The sequence below is a fragment of the Callorhinus ursinus genome, unplaced genomic scaffold, assembly GCF_003265705.2.
Source record: "Callorhinus ursinus isolate GAN/ISIS: 27379988/994484 unplaced genomic scaffold, GSC_fseal_2.0 scaffold45, whole genome shotgun sequence".
Taxonomy (NCBI): domain Eukaryota; kingdom Metazoa; phylum Chordata; class Mammalia; order Carnivora; family Otariidae; genus Callorhinus; species Callorhinus ursinus.
In genome coordinates this window covers 3664747-3675391 of record NW_027397107.1, presented here as the reverse complement: position 1 = coordinate 3675391, position 10645 = coordinate 3664747, and the positions used below count along the sequence as shown (strand labels likewise).

Genomic DNA, 10645 nt, shown 5'->3' with positions numbered 1-10645 from the left:
AGAGAAAAAGAAAAGAAAAAAACAAACCCCAAAGGATGATCCTATTAAGCTCATGAGGCCATGTTGTCTGGTTCATGCCCTAGAAACCCCCAAGAGCTTTGTGGGGCCTCCTCCTGAGACTGTGTGTGGGGCCCTGGGCCTCAGTGTGACTGCAGGAGTCCCACACGGTCACGGGCATGCCGCCTTCCACTGCCAAGGCACGCGGGACTGCTGTGACGGCACAACATGAAACGTACGCTACCAGAACTAGAAAAGGCCCTTGAAGAACATCTTGTAACTTCTACCCCAACCTTTTACAAAGAAGCACAATTCGGGAGGTCTGATGACCTTCTTCAAATCACAGAGCAATAACCGTAAAACCATGATATATGATGAATAGACCAAAAAACCTGTAGGCTCCCGGCTCCCTGTGCCAAGGTGACTAACTGAGGGTCAGCCTGACCCAATGAGATCAAGGACGGCAGGGGGGAGCGAGCCCTATGGTATAGGGTGATTCCCAACCAACATTCTTTTCATAGTTTTTTAATTGGTTCTAAAGAGCGATTACCCTCAGTTGTCGGAACCACTGATTTCTGGGCAAAGTCCCACCACGCAGTCTTGCCGGACAGAAAAAGTATTCCTTAATAATTATTTTCCCCATGTATTGTTGCAAAGTGGGTTCAGAACAAGCCCTCCCGAGCAACACACACACACACATACACACACACACACACAGTTTTCCATGTTGCTCCACTGGGCAGACTGGGTGCTTTCTGAAGGCAGGGTCCAACTTGTCCATTTCTGTACAGTGCCTGGGGCCGTGCCTGTTCTGGATGAACGAACAAATGAATGAACAAGTGAATGAATAGTGAAAACTTAGTAGTCAGGCTGTCCTACTTAACTGTCAGTGTAGCACACCCATGTCTCGAGGCCAATTCTTACAACCCACACTGCAGATGCATTCGGTATGACGGGAAGTAATTAAAATACACCATAAGCATTGAGGGAACGTTGTCAACACTCATTCCTATAACCAACAATGTGGAAACTGCATTCCCCCCAACCCCGGAAATGGGGGCATGCTGACAAGTGGGAAAAGCAAAAATCTCCAACACAATAAGTAAAATCTAGTCAGGAAGAAAGAAGCCACATGAAGGAGGCATCCTCCACATTTTTGATGCAAGATTTACACATATATAGTGTTTGGGGTTATTTTTTTGGGAGGGTGGATTTTAGGCCCTTTATGATAGGACTTTTATTTTGCCCCTTCAGTAATTGTTCTTTCTTTCCAAATAATTTTTCTCAGATACGAAAGGCATCCACTGCAACCACCTGCAACACATACACACACGTAATTTTGTGTTTCTTTTGCGAACTCACCCTTCCCTCCACGTGTAACTGTTAAAGCCATTCTAGCGCTCAGGTCCCTTATTTAGCACCTCCTTAAAATTCAAGCTATTATTTCTCTTAATGAGCAAAATTTGGGGATATTATCCTACTCATCTGCACTTCTCGGAGACTACAAATTATCAGGATGCAGCTCATGTCTAGACACCCGCAGGTGTCATTTGAATCACTGATTTAAGCTGTTTACACCCCACATGGTTTTATTTATCCTTCAACATCAGATCTCTGTTTAATTAAACTTTACCCTGGTCCTCCTGGCGAATGCCGGCAGGATCTCCATCCCAGCACAGAGGCGGTTTCGCCCTTTTGAATTCCACCTTTGCTTCTGTCTGTTCCAGCACAAGAACACTCTGGTAGCCCCCATCCCGACAGCCTGCTTTCCCCGAGTGCCCTGAGTCCTGAAAACCACAGGCAGTTGCCAAGGATGCCTCCCATTTACAAGCTGTTCTCCAGCTAACGCTGATCTTCCCCAGACGCTAAATCATAATCTTCATGTTTTTCGTATTTCACATTCTAGCCACAATTTCAACATCCCATCCCCGTGACATTAGGGAATGATAAATCAGCAGGCGGGACAGCTCCCCTGTACAGACTGGTACGGGCAGACTGGGCTCTGCCAACGCCCTCGCTCCCTCCAGATGTCAGCACCCGCGGGGTTAACCCTTTCCCGCAGCTCTGCCCCCCACCCTCCCAGGGCCAGGAGCTTCCCCAAGCCGCTGTTTTTAACAACATAAAATAGGTCTTATTTCTTCTCTTTTTTTAAACTTCCCTCTTTTTTCTTTTTCTTTTCCTTCTTCTCCTGGCCTTGCGAGACCTAACAGTACTTTAAGGCAAATAAACATGCTCTCGAACTACATGTGATGTAAACACATTTTTTTTTTTCTTAAATGAGTCTGTATTAACATCGTTTTGCTCTCTCCTCTTCACCGTATATTCTTAGAGGGGGAGGAAGGTGGAAAAGCATATTCTCAGGTGGAGAAATACTGAATGCTAATGTTTTGTTGTTACTTTTTAAGGAGCTTTATCGAAGTATGATTTACATACCATGGAATTCATCCATTTTATGGGACAATCCAATGGTGTGGGGTATATTTATAGAATTGTGCAACCATAGCCATAATCTAATTTTAGAATGTTTCTACCCCTCCAACACAAACTCCTCAGTGTGCATTTGCAGTTTCTGCCCCCCCCCCCCCCCCCCCCCCCCCCCGGTAACAGCTAATTTACCTTCTATCTCCATGGGCATTTCATACAAATGGAATCCTACAATAGGTGGTCTTTTGTGTCTGGCTTCTTTCACTTAGCCTAATGCTTTTGAAGTTCAGTGCTAATGGCTTTTATTAGTTGGCAAAGCTGTTTGGACTGGCCAAACTGTCCCAGAAGGCTATGTAATCTAATGTGTACATGCTAAGTGTGCTCTCAGAATGCGTGCTGCATAGACATGTCCCCTGCTGTAGAGTGAGCAACTCACTTTTCTGTTTAGGGTCAAGTTCTAAGGGGAGGAGGGCCAGCCGAGGGCCATTCGCAAATACAAAGCCTCTCAGTCACTAGTTGGTATTGGTTTTGAATTAGAGAGAGAAAAATCCAATCCATTCAATTCACCTGTCAGTTTAAATGACAGCTCAGGGCCAGGTAACTTATTAGATAAATCGAAGGGCCTTTAAACGGTCCCCCTTTCATGTTATCTAGTGAGATTATATGTTAAAGTACTTTGCATATGGAAAGGACATGCTCGTGGGGAAGATATAGATCATTGAGGGAGTGAGAAAGAGAAAGTAAAGGCCAAACGGGAGGTCTGTCCGAGGGAAGCGGGAGGAAGCAGGCTGGGAAGAGGGCAGGTCGGTGGAGAGCAGGGCGGGCTGTCCCTGCCCCAGCCCCTCTCAGCTGTTAGTGATGACCTTGGAGCCTCGGGGCCCGCGTTTTCATACTCTCCCCATGGCGGATTCCCAAGAGCAGCCCCGACAAGGAGCCCTTCTCCCACCTAAAGGTTGTGGCTAGAGCCCAGGTTCACAGCCACGGCTGCACATCAGAACCTGCTGTGGGGATTTTAAACGACACCCAGGCCCAGGCTGATCCTAAGTCAGTTAGATCCAAGTCTCTGGAGATGGGGCCTGGGCATAAGTATGTTTGAAAATCTCCCCCGGGGTGATTCTAATTCAGGGTGAGGCCCGAGAGCCCGTGGGCTACAAAGAAGAGCGCTTACCAGATTTAAACGGGTACGAATCACCCAAGGATCTTAAATTGCAGATTCTGATTCAACAGGTCTAGGAGGTCTGTGGCTCCTGTTTTTAGAACAACGGCTCCCAGGTGATGCCGATGCTGTTGCTGGGCCCCAGACCACAGTCGGAAAGGTGAGGAGCTAGAGAAAAATCCAGGGTTTCTGGCGAGCACGGGGTGTTCTATCATCTACCTCTGTTCCCGACCAGCAGCATTAGCATCACCTGGGCTAGAAACGCACTTCCCTGGGCCTTACCCCAGATGTATTAAATCAGAAAGTCCGAGGGCAGGGCCCAGCAATGAACACACTGTTTTCACAAGCTCTCCAGGTGATCCTGATGCACATTACAGTTTGAAAACCATGGATCTATTTGCATTTCCTAAACATGCAATGCCCCAAGACACGTATTCCTCCTGGCTAGATGACTTTTCTTCCTCTGACCCTCCCTCCACCAAACTCCTATTCATCCCTCAAAACACATCTCTTCTGTGGTATTTTCTATCCCATGTTGCACTGTTAAGTGTTTAACGACAGACTCCCCAGAACCTGCTTTTATAGCATTTGTCAATTTCAAGCTATCAGCGTGAAGATGCCGAAGTCAGAGCTGGGACGAGATGCATGCTTGCCGGCAAGACATGGGCTCCTGCCAGCTGGCTCCAGCAGCCACCCCCTCTATCCTTACGTCCTTAACCCGCCGCAGTAAGTGTATGGCAGGCTAGCTGACTTCTTGCTAGGTGGTGAATTCTCTGAAGGCTGGTTCCATGTCTTTCCTCTGCCTCCCTCCAACATCTTCAAGTGGGGCCTGCATATAGAAAGTCCTTCTTGTATCTTTACTGAATTGACCCCGACCTCTGTTGTGACATCATATACCCGTACCCACAACAGGTGACTGAAATTTTCAAAATGAAAACTGTTCATCAGTGAGATCCTTGCTTTAATGTAAAAAAAAATAATTTTAGATGGAGCATAATGCCAGGTACCATCTATATTTTATTCCAGGCTTTGGGCACAGGCCATCAAGTTAATTATGACGGTATCCCCATGAGAAATCACGTGAGTTGGAAGCACGGCGTTTGTTTAGTGAAAAGCTAGGCATGGAAGTGGAAGGCTGCAGAAGGTGGCCTCATGGAGGAGGACCTCGGGGCCAGGGGACGTGCTCCTGGCTCTGCCGCAGACCTGGTCTCAGGGCCCCCCACCCCACACGCCCACCTGCGAAGGAAGGTGCTGCACTAGCTTCCCAGCTCTAAAGATCTATCTCTAGTTGGTAAATTCCAATTTAGGACTCCAAATGCTGTCTGCCCAGAGAAGAAAGCATGAATTCAGAAATGTTTTCTTCATTTAAGAAAAAAAAAGCCTTTCTATTTTATGGAAAGGGTTAAACATCTAATATGCCCTAAAGCATTAAGGGCTTGGCATTCTGTCCTCCTTCCTCCTGATGAATTGCCTGACACTTCCCTGATCCCGCAGCTCCTTTCTTTAGAAAATAACATTTGGTTCTAGTCATGGTAGAAGCCTGGGCTTTGCTGATTTAAGGCTATGAAGGAATGTGACAGCGAATTTAAATACTTTCCTATCTATAAAAGCACCGAGTCCTGAAACACAAATGTTAACAGAAAACACTTCTTAGGTACAACAGAGTTATCTCTAATCATCAGTGGTTCGGTTAGTATTTGTTTATCTCTCATTCTCGTTAGCAACTGCAAAACTTGGATTCAGTTATAATTTTCTGTATTGCTAGACCATGTTAAGGCTGGACTGTAATTTCAAGGTTCAGATCTCCACGGATTAACTTTACAGTATAAACACTTAGGACATGCATTTTCTCTTATTAAGATATAGGCTTACATCTCAGGGATCACAGCACTGATTCTGCAGAGAAAGGATTTATTGATAAGGTGTATTACGGTATTTGGAGATACAAATAGACAGCAGTGACAATAAAAGAGGCGATTTTCAAAAGACTCTCCAAGGAGGCTTAAATATTTTTGGCAAGTGGGAGTTCAGGGATAAACTATTCCCTTGGCAATTCAAAAACATAAATTAGGATAATTGTTTCAGAAAATGGTTGGAGAAGGAGATGTGCCGATAAGTTTGAGCTCCAATTAAGAAGTGTTTTTCAGCTCACGCTTCGACTCCCGATACGTCTCCCTTCTGTTCGTCAACACGGCCTCAGACCCATCTACTTCAAGGTCATCTGTCTTATCCCTTCATTTGGGTTGACAACTTGGGTTTCAACATTAGGTAGAGGGAAACGAATAAAAGATCATTCTGAATTTAAACCAAGAATGAATTTCAGGAAATACCTCAGCAATGTTTTTATTCGTTTCCCACTGGGGGCTCCGTGACGCGTCAAACTGAAGGTGTTAGCTCACCCACGAAAAATCAGCTCAGGGCCCCTGCCGTTCATTCCCCGGGATGCCATTCTCCCAGCTTGGCATTCCGTCAGAAGGGTCTTCTTTCTTCCCCCTCCTTCACATTCCATATCCAGACAATCACTAAATCCTGCCAACTATTGCTTGTAATGCGTCTAGAATACAGCCTCCCATTTTTTGTTCCTTCTTCAGAGTGCATGGTCATCACTGGGGAGCTTTGTAAAAATGTACAACTGCAGCGCTCTTCCCCCAAGATTCTGGTTCAGGATGTCCAAGGTGGGTCCCAAGAAGCCTGTAATTCTAACAATGCAGCCAGGGATCTGGGAGCCAGCGGGGATGAGCAATGGGAGCTAGATTCGGAGGGAAGAAGCATGTTCCAGGCAGGGAGGCCGGGGGCTGAGATGCCCAGGCAGGAGGAAGCTGATAAGGACGGACAGAAAGAACAGAGAGGCAGGGGGCAGCCTGATGCTGAGCTTCAATGTGGGGGCCTCCCAGACCATGCGAAACAGGCCTGCTTTGGGCAGGCGGGATCTGAGGTGCCCATGAATCCCAGCCGGACATGTCAGTTGGAAGCAGGAAATGAGGATCCGTAGCTGGGGAGCGAGGTCTGGGCTGGACGTGATCATCTGCTCTCTGGGACGGAGCTTGCCAACTGCCACGAGAAGGCTGTCAATATGGAAGCCCATTTAAACAGCGATTGGGGAAGATGAGCCAGCAGACAATATGGGAGGAAGAAAGAAAAGGACTGTGGAAAACCAGGAAATCAAAGAGGAAGTGGTTAGCTATGTAACAGTCACCCTAGTATTTTTGGTGCCCCGAACAGAGGCAGGGATATAAAAAATGTTTTCCAGTTGAATGGAGATGCTGCAGGTCACGGAAGGTAAGAACTATTGGGGGAGGGGTTGTCCCATGAAGCACTTAGAGGGTCCCTCTGGGACCTGGGAAGGGCAGCCTCAGTGGAAGGGGGGGTGGACGGATCGCAGGTGGTTTTGGAGGAACTAAGCAGTGGGGTGTGTAGTTGGCAGGTGCTCAGAAAGCATCACTGAACAAGATGGGGGGGGAGACAGCAGGGGGATGGGGCAGCAGGTGGGGGTGAGTTTGCTTCGAAGACAGAGAGTGGTAAGGAAGCAGAGAGCAAGGCTATTTGGTTTTTCCCTGGGTGATGACCCCCTTCCATTCGGGGTACATGGGCTTTTTTTTTTTAAGATTTTATTTATTTATTTGAGAGAGAGAGCACGAGGAGGGGCAGAGGGAAAGGGAAAAGCAGGCTCTCCGCTGAGCAGAGAGCCCAACCCGGGGCTCGATCCCAGGACCCTGGGATCATGACCTGAGCTGAAGGCAGAGGCTTAACCGATGGAGCCACCAGGCGCTTTTAACACCTGAGCTGAGGAGAGACCTTCCCTTACAGGCCTCCCATCTTTGTGCTCATCTGGGTTGTTCAAAATGTGATGGTCAGGATTTCCTTTTTTGAAGAAACAGTTCCTTAAAAGGCCACGGTCAAAACTATGTTTGGTCCGCGTGTTTGGCATCTGCTCTCCCGGCCCAAGGGAACTGTGAGCTAATGTCATCTGATCATGGCACGTGTTCCTGGGCCTGGCGCCTTGTGTGCATGCCCCACAGGGATTCCCCAAGGTGGGGACCTTCACCCGCACTCCTGGGATGAGGAGGCTGACCGGCAGCCTCCTTCCTCCCCTGGGTGGTCAAGCTGGGATTCCAGCCTCGCTGCGCCTGACTCAGAGGCCTCAGGACTGCGCCCGGCCTGCCCCTGCCCCAGCTGTGTACATTCCAGAATGACACAACCGCGTCTCCCCCAAGTTCCTGACCTTTTCACATTCCAGACCCTTCCCTCTAATTGAGGTGTGGTTTCTGCAGTCGCTGCTGGAGGCAAAGCCCTCGCAGCTCTGTCCCCCAGCCTCCCCTTCGGCCTTGCCCCTCTGCAAACCACACAGAGACCCGGCAGCGGCAGGAGCCACTCACCTTCCAGAACCACACACATCTGCCCGCACCGGGCCGCGCTCGCCGCCTCGGCCCCACGGGTGCACCGGCATGCCCGTGCCGGCCTCCTGGGTGGTCCAGCAGCTCCGCCCGAGCCCCTGCCGTCTCCGAAATCCCATCCACTTCGAGCCTTGTCGGAATGCCGGGCACTGTGGTACGTGCCAGGTGGAGGGGACGCCACGTCACCCGCCCCCCGCCGCCAGCTCGGCGCCCCCTCGGGCACATGACGCAACCATCCCTCGGAGGAGTAACTACCACGGCCACCTCCTGGGAGGGGGGTGGTCAGAGCTGGCGCTCAGTCGGCCTTCCTGCATCTTCCAGCCACCTCATTACACAGCTCCTGGCACAGGGATGGAGTCACAGCCCAGGAGCCCGCAGGCTCGGAGCTGGGCTGTTCCAGGAGGGACTCAGGAAGAATTAGGCAAGATGACTGGTTAAGGCGATCTGTCACTACGTTGCGTGTTTGGGTGAGAATTTAATGGTTTAAGGGATGGATCTATTAAATCCAACCTACCCAGCAGGATGCATCTCCACTTAGCTGTGTGTGTCTTTGTGTTCCTTCCATATTAGTGTTTAGCCAATTAGGGATTTCAAAAACCTCTGTTTCTTACTGGAGATGTTACAGATGGCTTTCACTGCCAGACATGAAACCGTCGATCCAAAGACAAGGAGGTTTAGATTGAAGAGAGGACAGAAAAGAAACAAGGAGGAGGGCGGGGAGCAGAAATCTTCATGTCAACACCGATCTCCGGGGCCACCCTCAGTCTGGTTCATTCTGGAGTTAAAGTAGAGCTGCATGGTCCACAGCCTTGCAACAAACTGGTGAAGGTGTGGCTTAGAGTGCCCACCTCCCCTTCTTCTGGAGGAGGGGAGGGCACGCCAGCGCATTTGGTCTCAGGAGGTGTGAAGCCTCCAGCCGGCGGGCATCCTTCTGCCCAGGACCACAGCGCAGACTCCTGGCCTCCTGGCCGGTCAGGGAGGCCCCCTTCGGCCAGAAGAGCAGACACCCCCCCACACTGCCGGGGGCCCGAGGGAGTCCTCCCTCATCTCCCCTCCCCTTGCCAAGGAGACGGGGGCAGAGGAGGGATGAGCCATGGCACACCTGTGTCCAACTGGGAAGGAATTCCCCAAGTTGCCCCTCCCATCGGGAACCCCTCGGGATTTTAAAGTGGAAAGCAGAGTAAGTTGGTGAATTTGATGGAGCTTTCCCAGTCTTTGTGTCAAGCAGTGAAGGGGTTTCCTCGGGAGTCTCCCAGACAAAGTATAGTAAGATGTCCCTGAAGTAGCACCTGAGACACCCTCTCTCTTGAGTTGTTCTGGAGTCATGGATCCTAGCCGACCATCCAGCCCCTGGTGTAGAGGTTCTAGATCTGAGATTCACGACACCCCGCCGTGGGCTTCAGGAGCTCCTGGAACCCTCCTCGAGCATATGTAATATTTCATATGCTTTTTCCTCTGTAACTATCACCTGAGTCTCAAGGCACCTGTGGGCCAAGAGGCTAAGTGCCATTTGCCTTGTGTTTCTGAGCCAACGTTCGGTGGGGTTGTTTGGAGATGGGATACAGAAGGCTTTCAAAGGACTTGGGTTTTAATACAAAGTATGGTATTTTGATGCTGTGTGTTCCCTCTGTTGGGAGGTCCTTGGGGGTGAAGAGGTTGGCCTGGGATGCTTTTTCAGGTGCATTTAAAAAAATTCCAGCACAAATAACATACAGTGTTGTATTAGTTTCAGGGGTACAAAGATAGTGATTCAACAATTCTTTTACTCAGTGCTCATCATAAGTATACTCTGTAATCCCTATCCCCCACCCACCTCCCCTCTGGTGACCAGCAGTTTGTTCTCTAGAGTTAAAGGTCTGTTTCTTGGTTTGTGTCTTTTTTTCTTTCCAAGTTTGTTTTGTTTCTTAAAGTCCACGTATGAGTGAAATCATATAGTATTTGTCTTTCTCTGGCTGCCTTATTTCACTTAGCTTTATACTCTCTAGATCCATCCCTGTGGTTACAAATGGCAAAATTTCATTCTTTTTTATGGCTGAGTAATATTCCATTACACACACACACACACACACACACACACCCACACACCCCATATCTTCTTTATCCATTCATCAGTTGATGGACACTTGGTCTGTTTCCATAATTTGGCTACTGTAGACAATGCTGCCCTAAACATCGGGGTGCATGTATCCCTTTGAATTAGTGTTTTTGTGTTCTTTGGGTAAATATCTAGTAGTGCGACTGCTGGATTGAGGGTCGTTCTATTTTTAACTTTTTGAGGAACCTCCATACTGTTTTTCACAAGAGCTGCCCCAGTTTGCCTTCCCACCAACAGTGCACGAGGGATCCTTTTTCTCCACATGCTCACCAACATTTGTTGTTTCTTCAGGGTGTGCCTGGATAAGCTGATTTTATTTCTGTTCTTTCAGGTACCAGGGAGGAGAAGGGAGGGGAGAGTGGGTAGTAGAAAAACGCCCTGAGAGATCCTGCTTTCTTCACGATGGAGCTTCTTCGAAGAACTGCCTGTCCTGGGTTCTCTCCATTTCCGTTCTCACATATACCCCTTAAACCTCAGTGATTTGACTTCCTCTCACCTGTGTCCAGAAATCGCCCACCTCAGGTCACCACTGACCTCCAACATAACTGTCCTTAAGGTGCTTTTAAATTTCTGCCCTAC

General features: G+C 48.9%; 1 long non-coding RNA gene across 1 annotated transcript in view; it reads right to left on the bottom strand.

Annotated features, from left to right (window-relative positions):
• Window positions 1-626: 626 nt before the first annotated feature.
• LOC141370796 (uncharacterized) overlaps window positions 627-10645 on the bottom strand; it is a 64614-nt gene continuing 54595 nt past the window's right edge. Inside the window, exon 3 of the long non-coding RNA XR_012375146.1 lies at window positions 627-808. This is a non-coding gene — a long non-coding RNA (uncharacterized lncRNA). The remainder of the gene's footprint in view (window positions 809-10645) is intronic.